We start from the raw sequence: 12,578 nt of genomic DNA on the forward strand, positions 1-12,578 counted from the left end.
CGGGGCGGGAAGGGGCCGGTCAGGCAGGGGCAGGGGCCGAGGACAGTGACGGGCCTGGCGGGGGAGGAGCGCGTCAGGCAGGGGCAGAGGAGACGGGCTGGGTAAGGGGTAGGGTGACAGTTAGGGCACAATTCACAATCGCAAAGATGTGGAAGCGACCCGAGTGCCCATCCATCCAGGAGTGCATTAATAACATGCGGCGCGTGGACACCACGGAGTGCCATTCGGCTGTGAGGAGCAGCGGTGAGAGCGCGCCTCTCGTGTTCTCCTGGCCAGAGCTGGAACCCGTTCCAGTAGGCCAGGTATCCCAAGAACGGACACACGAGCACCACGTGCGCGCGCTCACCGGCAAATTGGTACGAACGGATGGACACCTAAGTGGACAGCGAGGAATCACCTTCATCGGGTGGGTGTCGGGCGGGCGTGGGGAGGGGGTGGGCATACACATGCATTAGGGAGGGGGTGGGTGCGCACCGACTGGGGGATGGGCGCACTTGAAGCTCTGACCAGAGGGGGGAGGCGGGGAAAGAGCAATGCACCCGACCTGAACATTGGTACCCCCACAATACGCTGGGAGAAAATGAGAAATAAATAAGGAGACAGGGGGGAGGGGGGCACGGGCAACACATGTCACCTCAATACTTGTACTCCCATCATCTGCTTGAAAAGAGAGAGAAAAGAAAATGCAATCATAGAGATAAGAGACACTTTCTAAGAAAATGAATCCGAAAAGAAAAGTAAAAGGAGGCCTGTCGAGCAGGTCTGGGTGTGACTCCGGATCCCCCAACCTCCAGTGCCACCACCAGAGATTCCTGCCTGTAGCCCATAGAACCCCAAAAGCAACGGGACGAGTTCTGGTCACATACTCGCTCAAAGTGACATCCTGGAATCCTTCCGGAACTCCCTCCCCTCTCAGACTCTCGAGGTTTCCTCCAGCGTGTCGGTTCCCACAGACCAGACCTTTGGTCTGAGACCTGACAGTCCAGATGGCACGCATGCTGCCCCGTGGCGGCGGTGTCCCCGCTTGGGACAAGAGGAGGCCCCACGGTGCGGGCTGGGGCGGCAGGCACCGCGGCGGGCGCTGAGGGTGGGGGTGATCCGCCGGACGGCCGCCCCGCCGCCGCGCTCCCAGCAAGGGGACAGAGCAACAGGCAAAAAAAAAAAAAAAAAAGCCTAGGGCACCCGGGATTCCCAGGCGGTCTCCTATCCAAGTACTAACCAGGCCCGACGCTGCTTAGCTTCTGAGAGCAGACGAGATGGGGCGCGTTCGGGGTGGTGTGGCCGTAGACCGCGGAGGGCGCCCCTGCCCCGCTCAAGAGGCCAGCCTCACCGCGCTTCCCCGCGATAGCGCTGACCCGCGCCGGGCCTGTGGAGTTCGCCGGCCCGGTCGGGCGGACTCCGGAGGACTGAGGTGAGGGACGTGGCGGGGCGGGGTGGGATGGGGGGCTGTCTACACACACACACACACAGACACGATGCGCCTCCACGGCTGGACCCGCCAAGGTGGAGACCTTCCAGCCCCCCTCCTCTCCTCACCTCGCCTCCTTCACCTACCCGCCCCCACCCCCAGCGCGCGGCCGCTGACTGCGCACGCGCGCTCACCCTTTGACCCCAGCCAGGGGCCGCCCTCCCGCACAACCCCTGTCAGCTGCGCCCCCGCCCTGTGGGTGGGCTGCCGCCTATTCCCCAGGGCCAGGGCTGGGGCACAGCGCATGGGGGAGGGGAGCGAGTGTAGGGGCGTCTCTCGGGATGTGTCCCATGGCTGGGGTGGGGCGGGGCGGGGTGGTTTGGGGGGCGCTGAAGAAATCAGTCCCCTCCATCTCCTACCTCTGGAAAACCCCCAAGCCCTTGGAGAACTGCCGGCACCGCTCCCGTGGGGGCCGGGACCCTGCTCTGTGTCCTCCTGTGGCCCAGTCCAAGGGGCCTGGGCCTGGCCCGGGGCTGGATTGGACCCCAACCACCCTCGGGTGTGGACTTGCTAAAAGCCGGCGATTAGATATTGGATTCGAGCTTCCTTGAGGTCATTTCACTAATGAAGGCACCGAAAAGAGTTTCCTAATCCATCTGTGAGGGTGGCAACTGAAAGAGAATTTTAAAGCTGACAGAATAGGCGAGGAAAGGCATAGGAGATTTCCACACCCAGTAAGGAAGACTTTCCCGAAATGGAAGAAAGAAACGAGCAAACAGAGACACCGGTAGCCCGCCCGGATCAGAGTCTGCTCCTTAGAGAAAGCACCCTGACCAGGTTCACCCGTGGGTGGGTGGCGAGCCAGTGGCATTCAGAAGCGCGAGGCCCCCAGTCCGTGCAGAAGACACCTGCACTCGGGTGTGTGTGGCGGCAGGATTCCCAAGCAGCTCCAAATGGTAATCCAAAGAGAAGCCAGGGAGTTCCCAAGGCCCCAGGTGTCCTCAGCCCACGACTGGCTGCTGGGGGAATGCGAAGCCCGGCTCCTTGTCTCAGAGCGGGACAAGCAGGAGGTGGGACGTACACCCCGGGGTTCCCAGGAGGATCAGGCTGAAGCTGGTACTTGGCCTGAAAATGTCCCCTCGCATGGGCACCCCCTTCCGCTTCCGGCTCCTCTACTCCCGGTGCCCCTCCATCCAGGGGCCAGACTTTAAGAAGTCACCCGCAGGAGAATCCTGGTCCCAAAGGAGCCTTCTGGGGGACCCGTGCTGAGAGAGGGTGTGGGCATGGCCCGCTGGGGCTCTGCCCGGCCCAGGGCTGGGAGATGCCACCTCCCAGCTCCGGGTCCCTGCAGGAAGCGTTGGCAAGCACAGGGCCAGTCCCCCAAAGGCCCAGGTGCAGGGAGCCCAGGCCAAGCAGCCTGTGGAAGAAGCCACATGCCGTGCCACCCCGGGAACACGACTGCAGGTCGCGGCCCCTCCCGCCTCCTCCCCGACATGGCGCAGGGCTCAGAGACACCTGAGACGCTGCTACCAAAGTCCAAAGGGCATCGGTTGCTCCTCCAAAGCACCCGAGCAGACCGCGTTGTCCAGCCAGCCCCTGGGCCTCCCTGGGGTGCCCAGCACAAAAGTGCAGACAACCACCGGACTCGCAATATCAGTTTGAGGATGTTTCTGCCACTCTAAGGACCCGCAGGCCAGCTGGGCCTTCAGGCAGGACAGAGAGCCCCGGAATCCGACGTGGAGAGCTGCGTGGACGTCCCCATCAGGAGGCGGTCCCCACCTCCGAGGCTCTCCCCTTGCGGGGAGCGGCAGCCCCAGGGCCTCAGGGAAGACACCAGGCTGGGCCCCCCGCGGCACAGCGGGGCACGTCCCCGTCCCCGGCAGGGGACTTAGCGATGCCTGCGCCAGACTGCTGCGGCCGCCCTGCTGCCGGGTTCCTGGAGGGCTTCCTGGAAGCAGCGTCCACACCAAGCCCCTGGAAGGCCCAGGCGACGGAGGAGCCGGTCAGGCAGGGGCCGAGGACGGTGACGGGCGGGGAGCAGCGTGTCAGGCAGGGGCCGAGGACGGTGACAGGCCGGGCGGGAAGGAGCCGGTCAGGCAGGGGCCCAGGACAGTGACGGGCCTGGCCGGGGAGGAGCGGAGCGAGTCAGGCAGTGGCCCAGGTGGTGGGCCGGGCGGGGACGAGCCTGTCAGGCAGGGGCAGAGGACGGTGACGGTGACGGGGCGGGAAGGGGCCGGTCAGGCAGGGGCAGGGGCCAAGGACAGTGACGGGCCTGGCGGGGGAGGAGCGCGTCAGGCAGGGGCAGAGGAGACGGGCTGGGTAAGGGGTAGGGTGACAGTTAGGGCACAATTCACAATCGCAAAGATGTGGAAGCGACCCGAGTGCCCATCCATCCAGGAGTGCATTAATAACATGCGGCGCGTGGACACCACGGAGTGCCATTCGGCTGTGAGGAGCAGCGGTGAGAGGGCGCCTCTCGTGTTCTCCTGGCCAGAGCTGGAACCCGTTCCAGTAGGCCAGGTATCCCAAGAACGGACACACGAGCACCACGTGCGCGCGCTCACCGGCAAATTGGTACGAACGGATGGACACCTAAGTGGACAGCGAGGAATCACCTTCATCGGGTGGGTGTCGGGCGGGCGTGGGGAGGGGGTGGGCATACACATGCATTAGGGAGGGGGTGGGTGCGCACCGACTGGGGGATGGGCGCACTTGAAGCTCTGACCCGAGGGGGGAGGCGGGGAAAGAGCAATGCACCCGACCTGAACATTGGTACCCCCACAATACGCTGGGAGAAAATGAGAAATAAATAAGGAGACAGGGGGGAGGGGGGCACGGGCAACACATGTCACCTCAATACTTGTACTCCCATCATCTGCTTGAAAAGAGAGAGAAAAGAAAATGCAATCATAGAGATAAGAGACACTTTCTAAGAAAATGAATCCGAAAAGAAAAGTAAAAGGAGGCCTGTCGAGCAGGTCTGGGTGTGACTCCGGTTCCCCCAACCTCCAGTGCCACCACCAGAGATTCCTGCGTGTAGCCCATAGAACCCCAAAAGCAACGGGACGAGTTCTGGTCACATACTCGCTCAAAGTGACATCCTGGAATCCTTCCGGAACTCCCTCCCCTCTCAGACTCTCGAGGTTTCCTCCAGCGTGTCGGTTCCCACAGACCAGACCTTTGGTCTGAGACCTGACAGTCCAGATGGCACGCATGCTGCCCCGTGGCGGCGGTGTCCCGGCTTGGGACAAGAGGAGGCCCCACGGTGCGGGCTGGGGCGGCAGGCACCGCGGCGGGCGCTGAGGGTGGGGGTGATCCGCCGGACGGCCGCCCCGCCGCCGCGCTCCCAGCAAGGGGACAGAGCAACAGGCAAAAAAAAAAAAAAAAAAGCCTAGGGCACCCGGGATTCCCAGGCGGTCTCCCATCCAAGTACTAACCAGGCCCGACGCTGCTTAGCTTCTGAGAGCAGACGAGATGGGGCGCGTTCGGGGTGGTGTGGCCGTAGACCGCGGAGGGCGCCCCTGCCCCGCTCAAGAGGCCAGCCTCACCGCGCTTCCCCGCGATAGCGCTGACCCGCGCCGGGCCTGTGGAGTTCGCCGGCCCGGTCGGGCGGACTCCGGAGGACTGAGGTGAGGGACGTGGCGGGGCGGGGTGGGATGGGGGGCTGTCTACACACACACACACACACACACAGACACGATGCGCCTCCACGGCTGGACCCGCCAAGGTGGAGACCTTCCAGCCCCCCTCCTCTCCTCACCTCGCCTCCTTCACCTACCCGCCCCCACCCCCAGCGCGCGGCCGCTGACTGCGCACGCGCGCTCACCCTTTGACCCCAGCCAGGGGCCGCCCTCCCGCACAACCCCTGTCAGCTGCGCCCCCGCCCTGTGGGTGGGCTGCCGCCTATTCCCCAGGGCCAGGGCTGGGGCACAGCGCATGGGGGAGGGGAGCGAGTGTAGGGGCGTCTCTCGGGATGTGTCCCATGGCTGGGGTGGGGCGGGGCGGGGTGGTTTGGGGGGCGCTGAAGAAATCAGTCCCCTCCATCTCCTACCTCTGGAAAACCCCCAAGCCCTTGGAGAACTGCCGGCACCGCTCCCGTGGGGGCCGGGACCCTGCTCTGTGTCCTCCTGTGGCCCAGTCCAAGGGGCCTGGGCCTGGCCCGGGGCTGGATTGGACCCCAACCACCCTCGGGTGTGGACTTGCTAAAAGCCGGCGATTAGATATTGGATTCGAGCTTCCTTGAGGTCATTTCACTAATGAAGGCACCGAAAAGAGTTTCCTAATCCATCTGTGAGGGTGGCAACTGAAAGAGAATTTTAAAGCTGACAGAATAGGCGAGGAAAGGCATAGGAGATTTCCACACCCAGTAAGGAAGACTTTCCCGAAATGGAAGAAAGAAACGAGCAAACAGAGACACCGGTAGCCCGCCCGGATCAGAGTCTGCTCCTTAGAGAAAGCACCCTGACCAGGTTCACCCGTGGGTGGGTGGCGAGCCAGTGGCATTCAGAAGCGCGAGGCCCGCAGTCCGTGCAGAAGACACCTGCACTCGGGTGTGTGTGGCGGCAGGATTCCCAAGCAGCTCCAAATGGTAATCCAAAGAGAAGCCAGGGAGTTCCCAAGGCCCCAGGTGTCCTAAGCCCACGACTGGCTGCTGGGGGAATGCGAAGCCCGGCTCCTTGTCTCAGAGGGGGACAACCAGGAGGTGGGACGTACACCCCGGGGTTCCCAGGAGGATCAGGCTGAAGCTGGTACTTGGCCTGAAAATGTCCCCTCGCATGGGCACCCCCTTCCGCTTCCGGCTCCTCTACTCCCGGAGCCCCTCCATCCAGGGGCCAGACTTTAAGAAGTCACCCGCAGGAGAATCCTGGTCCCAAAGGAGCCTTCTGGGGGACCCGTGCTGAGAGAGGTTGTGGGCATGGCCCGCTGGGGTTCTGCCCGGCCCAGGGCTGGGAGATGCCACCTCCCAGCTCCGGGTCCCTGCAGGAAGCGTTGGCAAGCACAGGGCCAGTCCCCCAAAGGCCCAGGTGCAGGGAGCCCAGGCCAAGCAGCCTGTGGAAGAAGCCACATGCCGTGCCACCCCGGGAACACGACTGCAGGTCGCGGCCCCTCCCGCCTCCTCCCCGACATGGCGCAGGGCTCAGAGACACCTGAGACGCTGCTACCAAAGTCCAAAGGGCATCGGTTGCTCCTCCAAAGCACCCGAGCAGACCGCGTTGTCCAGCCAGCCCCTGGGCCTCCCTGGGCTGCCCAGCACAAAAGTGCAGACAACCACCGGACTCGCAATATCAGTTTGAGGATGTTTCTGCCACTCTAAGGACCCGCAGGCCAGCTGGGCCTTCAGGCAGGACAGAGAGCCCCGGAATCCGACGTGGAGAGCTGCGTGGACGTCCCCATCAGGAGGCGGTCCCCACCTCCGAGGCTCTCCCCTTGCGGGGAGCGGCAGCCCCAGGGCCTCAGGGAAGACACCAGGCTGGGCCCCCCGCGGCACAGCGGGGCACGTCCCCGTCCCCGGCAGGGGACTTAGCGATGCCTGCGCCAGACTGCTGCGGCCGCCCTGCTGCCGGGTTCCTGGAGGGCTTCCTGGAAGCAGCGTCCACACCAAGCCCCTGGAAGGCCCAGGCGACGGAGGAGCCGGTCAGGCAGGGGCCGAGGACGGTGACGGGCGGGGAGGAGCGTGTCAGGCAGGGGCAGAGGACGGTGACAGGCCGGGCGGGAAGGAGCCGGTCAGGCAGGGGCCCAGGACAGTGACGGGCCTGGCCGGGGAGGAGCGGAGCGAGTCAGGCAGTGGCCCAGGTGGTGGGCCGGGCGGGGACGAGCCTGTCAGGCAGGGGCAGAGGACGGTGACGGTGACGGTGACGGTGACGGGCCGGGGCGGGAAGGGGCCGGTCAGGCAGGGGCAGGGGCCGAGGACAGTGACGGGCCTGGCGGGGGAGGAGCGCGTCAGGCAGGGGCAGAGGAGACGGGCTGGGTAAGGGGTAGGGTGACAGTTAGGGCACAATTCACAATCGCAAAGATGTGGAAGCGACCCGAGTGCCCATCCATCCAGGAGTGCATTAATAACATGCGGCGCGTGGACACCACGGAGTGCCATTCGGCTGTGAGGAGCAGCGGTGAGAGCGCGCCTCTCGTGTTCTCCTGGCCAGAGCTGGAACCCGTTCCAGTAGGCCAGGTATCCCAAGAACGGACACACGAGCACCACGTGCGCGCGCTCACCGGCAAATTGGTACGAACGGATGGACACCTAAGTGGACAGCGAGGAATCACCTTCATCGGGTGGGTGTCGGGCGGGCGTGGGGAGGGGGTGGGCATACACATGCATTAGGGAGGGGGTGGGTGCGCACCGACTGGGGGATGGGCGCACTTGAAGCTCTGACCAGAGGGGGGAGGCGGGGAAAGAGCAATGCACCCGACCTGAACATTGGTACCCCCACAATACGCTGGGAGAAAATGAGAAATAAATAAGGAGACAGGGGGGAGGGGGGCACGGGCAACACATGTCACCTCAATACTTGTACTCCCATCATCTGCTTGAAAAGAGAGAGAAAAGAAAATGCAATCATAGAGATAAGAGACACTTTCTAAGAAAATGAATCCGAAAAGAAAAGTAAAAGGAGGCCTGTCGAGCAGGTCTGGGTGTGACTCCGGATCCCCCAACCTCCAGTGCCACCACCAGAGATTCCTGCGTGTAGCCCATAGAACCCCAAAAGCAACGGGACGAGTTCTGGTCACATACTCGCTCAAAGTGACATCCTGGAATCCTTCCGGAACTCCCTCCCCTCTCAGACTCTCGAGGTTTCCTCCAGCGTGTCGGTTCCCACAGACCAGACCTTTGGTCTGAGACCTGACAGTCCAGATGGCACGCATGCTGCCCCGTGGCGGCGGTGTCCCCGCTTGGGACAAGAGGAGGCCCCACGGTGCGGGCTGGGGCGGCAGGCACCGCGGCGGGCGCTGAGGGTGGGGGTGATCCGCCGGACGGCCGCCCCGCCGCCGCGCTCCCAGCAAGGGGACAGAGCAACAGGCAAAAAAAAAAAAAAAGCCTAGGGCACCCGGGATTCCCAGGCGGTCTCCCATCCAAGTACTAACCAGGCCCGACGCTGCTTAGCTTCTGAGAGCAGACGAGATGGGGCGCGTTCGGGGTGGTGTGGCCGTAGACCGCGGAGGGCGCCCCTGCCCCGCTCAAGAGGCCAGCCTCACCGCGCTTCCCCGCGATAGCGCTGACCCGCGCCGGGCCTGTGGAGTTCGCCGGCCCGGTCGGGCGGACTCCGGAGGACTGAGGTGAGGGACGTGGCGGGGCGGGGTGGGATGGGGGGCTGTCTACACACACACACACACACACACAGACACGATGCGCCTCCACGGCTGGACCCGCCAAGGTGGAGACCTTCCAGCCCCCCTCCTCTCCTCACCTCGCCTCCTTCACCTACCCGCCCCCACCCCCAGCGCGCGGCCGCTGACTGCGCACGCGCGCTCACCCTTTGACCCCAGCCAGGGGCCGGCCTCCCACACAACCCCTGTCAGCTGCGCCCCCGCCCTGTGGGTGGGCTGCCGCCTATTCCCCAGGGCCAGGGCTGGGACACAGCGCATGGGGGAGGGGAGCGAGTGTAGGGGCGTCTCTCGGGATGTGTCCCATGGCTGGGGTGGGGCGGGGCGGGGTGGTTTGGGGGGCGCTGAAGAAATCAGTCCCCTCCATCTCCTACCTCTGGAAAACCCCCAAGCCCTTGGAGAACTGCCGGCACCGCTCCCGTGGGGGCCGGGACCCTGCTCTGTGTCCTCCTGTGGCCCAGTCCAAGGGGCCTGGGCCTGGCCCGGGGCTGGATTGGACCCCAACCACCCTCGGGTGTGGACTTGCTAAAAGCCGGCGATTAGATATTGGATTCGAGCTTCCTTGAGGTCATTTCACTAATGAAGGCACCGAAAAGAGTTTCCTAATCCATCTGTGAGGGTGGCAACTGAAAGAGAATTTTAAAGCTGACAGAATAGGCGAGGAAAGGCATAGGAGATTTCCACACCCAGTAAGGAAGACTTTCCCGAAATGGAAGAAAGAAACGAGCAAACAGAGACACCGGTAGCCCGCCCGGATCAGAGTCTGCTCCTTAGAGAAAGCACCCTGACCAGGTTCACCCGTGGGTGGGTGGCGAGCCAGTGGCATTCAGAAGCGCGAGGCCCGCAGTCCGTGCAGAAGACACCTGCACTCGGGTGTGTGTGGCGGCAGGATTCCCAAGCAGCTCCAAATGGTAATCCAAAGAGAAGCCAGGGAGTTCCCAAGGCCCCAGGTGTCCTCAGCCCACGACTGGCTGCTGGGGGAATGCGAAGCCCGGCTCCTTGTCTCAGAGGGGGACAACCAGGAGGTGGGACGTACACCCCGGGGTTCCCAGGAGGATCAGGCTGAAGCTGGTACTTGGCCTGAAAATGTCCCCTCGCATGGGCACCCCCTTCCGCTTCCGGCTCCTCTACTCCCGGAGCCCCTCCATCCAGGGGCCAGACTTTAAGAAGTCACCCGCAGGAGAATCCTGGTCCCAAAGGAGCCTTCTGGGGGACCCGTGCTGAGAGAGGTTGTGGGCATGGCCCGCTGGGGTTCTGCCCGGCCCAGGGCTGGGAGATGCCACCTCCCAGCTCCGGGTCCCTGCAGGAAGCGTTGGCAAGCACAGGGCCAGTCCCCCAAAGGCCCAGGTGCAGGGAGCCCAGGCCAAGCAGCCTGTGGAAGAAGCCACATGCCGTGCCACCCCGGGAACACGACTGCAGGTCGCGGCCCCTCCCGCCTCCTCCCCGACATGGCGCAGGGCTCAGAGACACCTGAGACGCTGCTACCAAAGTCCAAAGGGCATCGGTTGCTCCTCCAAAGCACCCGAGCAGACCGCGTTGTCCAGCCAGCCCCTGGGCCTCCCTGGGGTGCCCAGCACAAAAGTGCAGACAACCACCGGACTCGCAATATCAGTTTGAGGATGTTTCTGCCACTCTAAGGACCCGCAGGCCAGCTGGGCCTTCAGGCAGGACAGAGAGCCCCGGAATCCGACGTGGAGAGCTGCGTGGACGTCCCCATCAGGAGGCGGTCCCCACCTCCGAGGCTCTCCCCTTGCGGGGAGCGGCAGCCCCAGGGCCTCAGGGAAGACACCAGGCTGGGCCCCCCGCGGCACAGCGGGGCACGTCCCCGTCCCCGGCAGGGGACTTAGCGATGCCTGCGCCAGACTGCTGCGGCCGCCCTGCTGCCGGGTTCCTGGAGGGCTTCCTGGAAGCAGCGTCCACACCAAGCCCCTGGAAGGCCCAGGCGACGGAGGAGCCGGTCAGGCAGGGGCCGAGGACGGTGACGGGCGGGGAGGAGCGTGTCAGGCAGGGGCCGAGGACGGTGACAGGCCGGGCGGGAAGGAGCCGGTCAGGCAGGGGCCCAGGACAGTGACGGGCCTGGCCGGGGAGGAGCGGAGCGAGTCAGGCAGTGGCCCAGGTGGTGGGCCGGGCGGGGACGAGCCTGTCAGGCAGGGGCAGAGGACGGTGACGGTGACGGGGCGGGAAGGGGCCGGTCAGGCAGGGGCAGGGGCCAAGGACAGTGACGGGCCTGGCGGGGGAGGAGCGCGTCAGGCAGGGGCAGAGGAGACGGGCTGGGTAAGGGGTAGGGTGACAGTTAGGGCACAATTCACAATCGCAAAGATGTGGAAGCGACCCGAGTGCCCATCCATCCAGGAGTGCATTAATAACATGCGGCGCGTGGACACCACGGAGTGCCATTCGGCTATGAGGAGCAGCGGTGAGAGGGCGCCTCTCGTGTTCTCCTGGCCAGAGCTGGAACCCGTTCCAGTAGGCCAGGTATCCCAAGAACGGACACACGAGCACCACGTGCGCGCGCTCACCGGCAAATTGGTACGAACGGATGGACACCTAAGTGGACAGCGAGGAATCACCTTCATCGGGTGGGTGTCGGGCGGGCGTGGGGAGGGGGTGGGCATACACATGCATTAGGGAGGGGGTGGGTGCGCACCGACTGGGGGATGGGCGCACTTGAAGCTCTGACCCGAGGGGGGAGGCGGGGAAAGAGCAATGCACCCGACCTGAACATTGGTACCCCCACAATACGCTGGGAGAAAATGAGAAATAAATAAGGAGACAGGGGGGAGGGGGGCACGGGCAACACATGTCACCTCAATACTTGTACTCCCATCATCTGCTTGAAAAGAGAGAGAAAAGAAAATGCAATCATAGAGATAAGAGACACTTTCTAAGAAAATGAATCCGAAAAGAAAAGTAAAAGGAGGCCTGTCGAGCAGGTCTGGGTGTGACTCCGGTTCCCCCAACCTCCAGTGCCACCACCAGAGATTCCTGCGTGTAGCCCATAGAACCCCAAAAGCAACGGGACGAGTTCTGGTCACATACTCGCTCAAAGTGACATCCTGGAATCCTTCCGGAACTCCCTCCCCTCTCAGACTCTCGAGGTTTCCTCCAGCGTGTCGGTTCCCACAGACCAGACCTTTGGTCTGAGACCTGACAGTCCAGATGGCACGCATGCTGCCCCGTGGCGGCGGTGTCCCGGCTTGGGACAAGAGGAGGCCCCACGGTGCGGGCTGGGGCGGCAGGCACCGCGGCGGGCGCTGAGGGTGGGGGTGATCCGCCGGACGGCCGCCCCGCCGCCGCGCTCCCAGCAAGGGGACAGAGCAACAGGCAAAAAAAAAAAAAAAAAAGCCTAGGGCACCCGGGATTCCCAGGCGGTCTCCCATCCAAGTACTAACCAGGCCCGACGCTGCTTAGCTTCTGAGAGCAGACGAGATGGGGCGCGTTCGGGGTGGTGTGGCCGTAGACCGCGGAGGGCGCCCCTGCCCCGCTCAAGAGGCCAGCCTCACCGCGCTTCCCCGCGATAGCGCTGACCCGCGCCGGGCCTGTGGAGTTCGCCGGCCCGGTCGGGCGGACTCCGGAGGACTGAGGTGAGGGACGTGGCGGGGCGGGGTGGGATGGGGGGCTGTCTACACACACACACACACACACACAGACACGATGCGCCTCCACGGCTGGACCCGCCAAGGTGGAGACCTTCCAGCCCCCCTCCTCTCCTCACCTCGCCTCCTTCACCTACCCGCCCCCACCCCCAGCGCGCGGCCGCTGACTGCGCACGCGCGCTCACCCTTTGACCCCAGCCAGGGGCCGCCCTCCCGCACAACCCCTGTCAGCTGCGCCCCCGCCCTGTGGG

The 12,578-nt window shown here is 64.3% G+C and overlaps 4 pseudogenes; all 4 read right to left on the reverse strand.

Annotated features, from left to right (window-relative positions):
- Positions 1-1,170: 1,170 nt before the first annotated feature.
- LOC142864609 (uncharacterized) lies at positions 1,171-1,289 on the reverse strand (annotated as a pseudogene).
- A 3,507-nt stretch (positions 1,290-4,796) lies between these two features.
- On the reverse strand, positions 4,797-4,915 carry LOC142864503 (uncharacterized; annotated as a pseudogene).
- Positions 4,916-8,442: 3,527 nt separating this feature from the next.
- LOC142864504 (uncharacterized) lies at positions 8,443-8,561 on the reverse strand (annotated as a pseudogene).
- A 3,513-nt stretch (positions 8,562-12,074) lies between these two features.
- Positions 12,075-12,193, reverse strand: LOC142864505 (uncharacterized; annotated as a pseudogene).
- Between the last annotated feature and the right edge of the window lie 385 nt (positions 12,194-12,578).

Source organism: Microcebus murinus, chromosome 25, assembly GCF_040939455.1.
Source record: "Microcebus murinus isolate Inina chromosome 25, M.murinus_Inina_mat1.0, whole genome shotgun sequence".
Taxonomy (NCBI): domain Eukaryota; kingdom Metazoa; phylum Chordata; class Mammalia; order Primates; family Cheirogaleidae; genus Microcebus; species Microcebus murinus.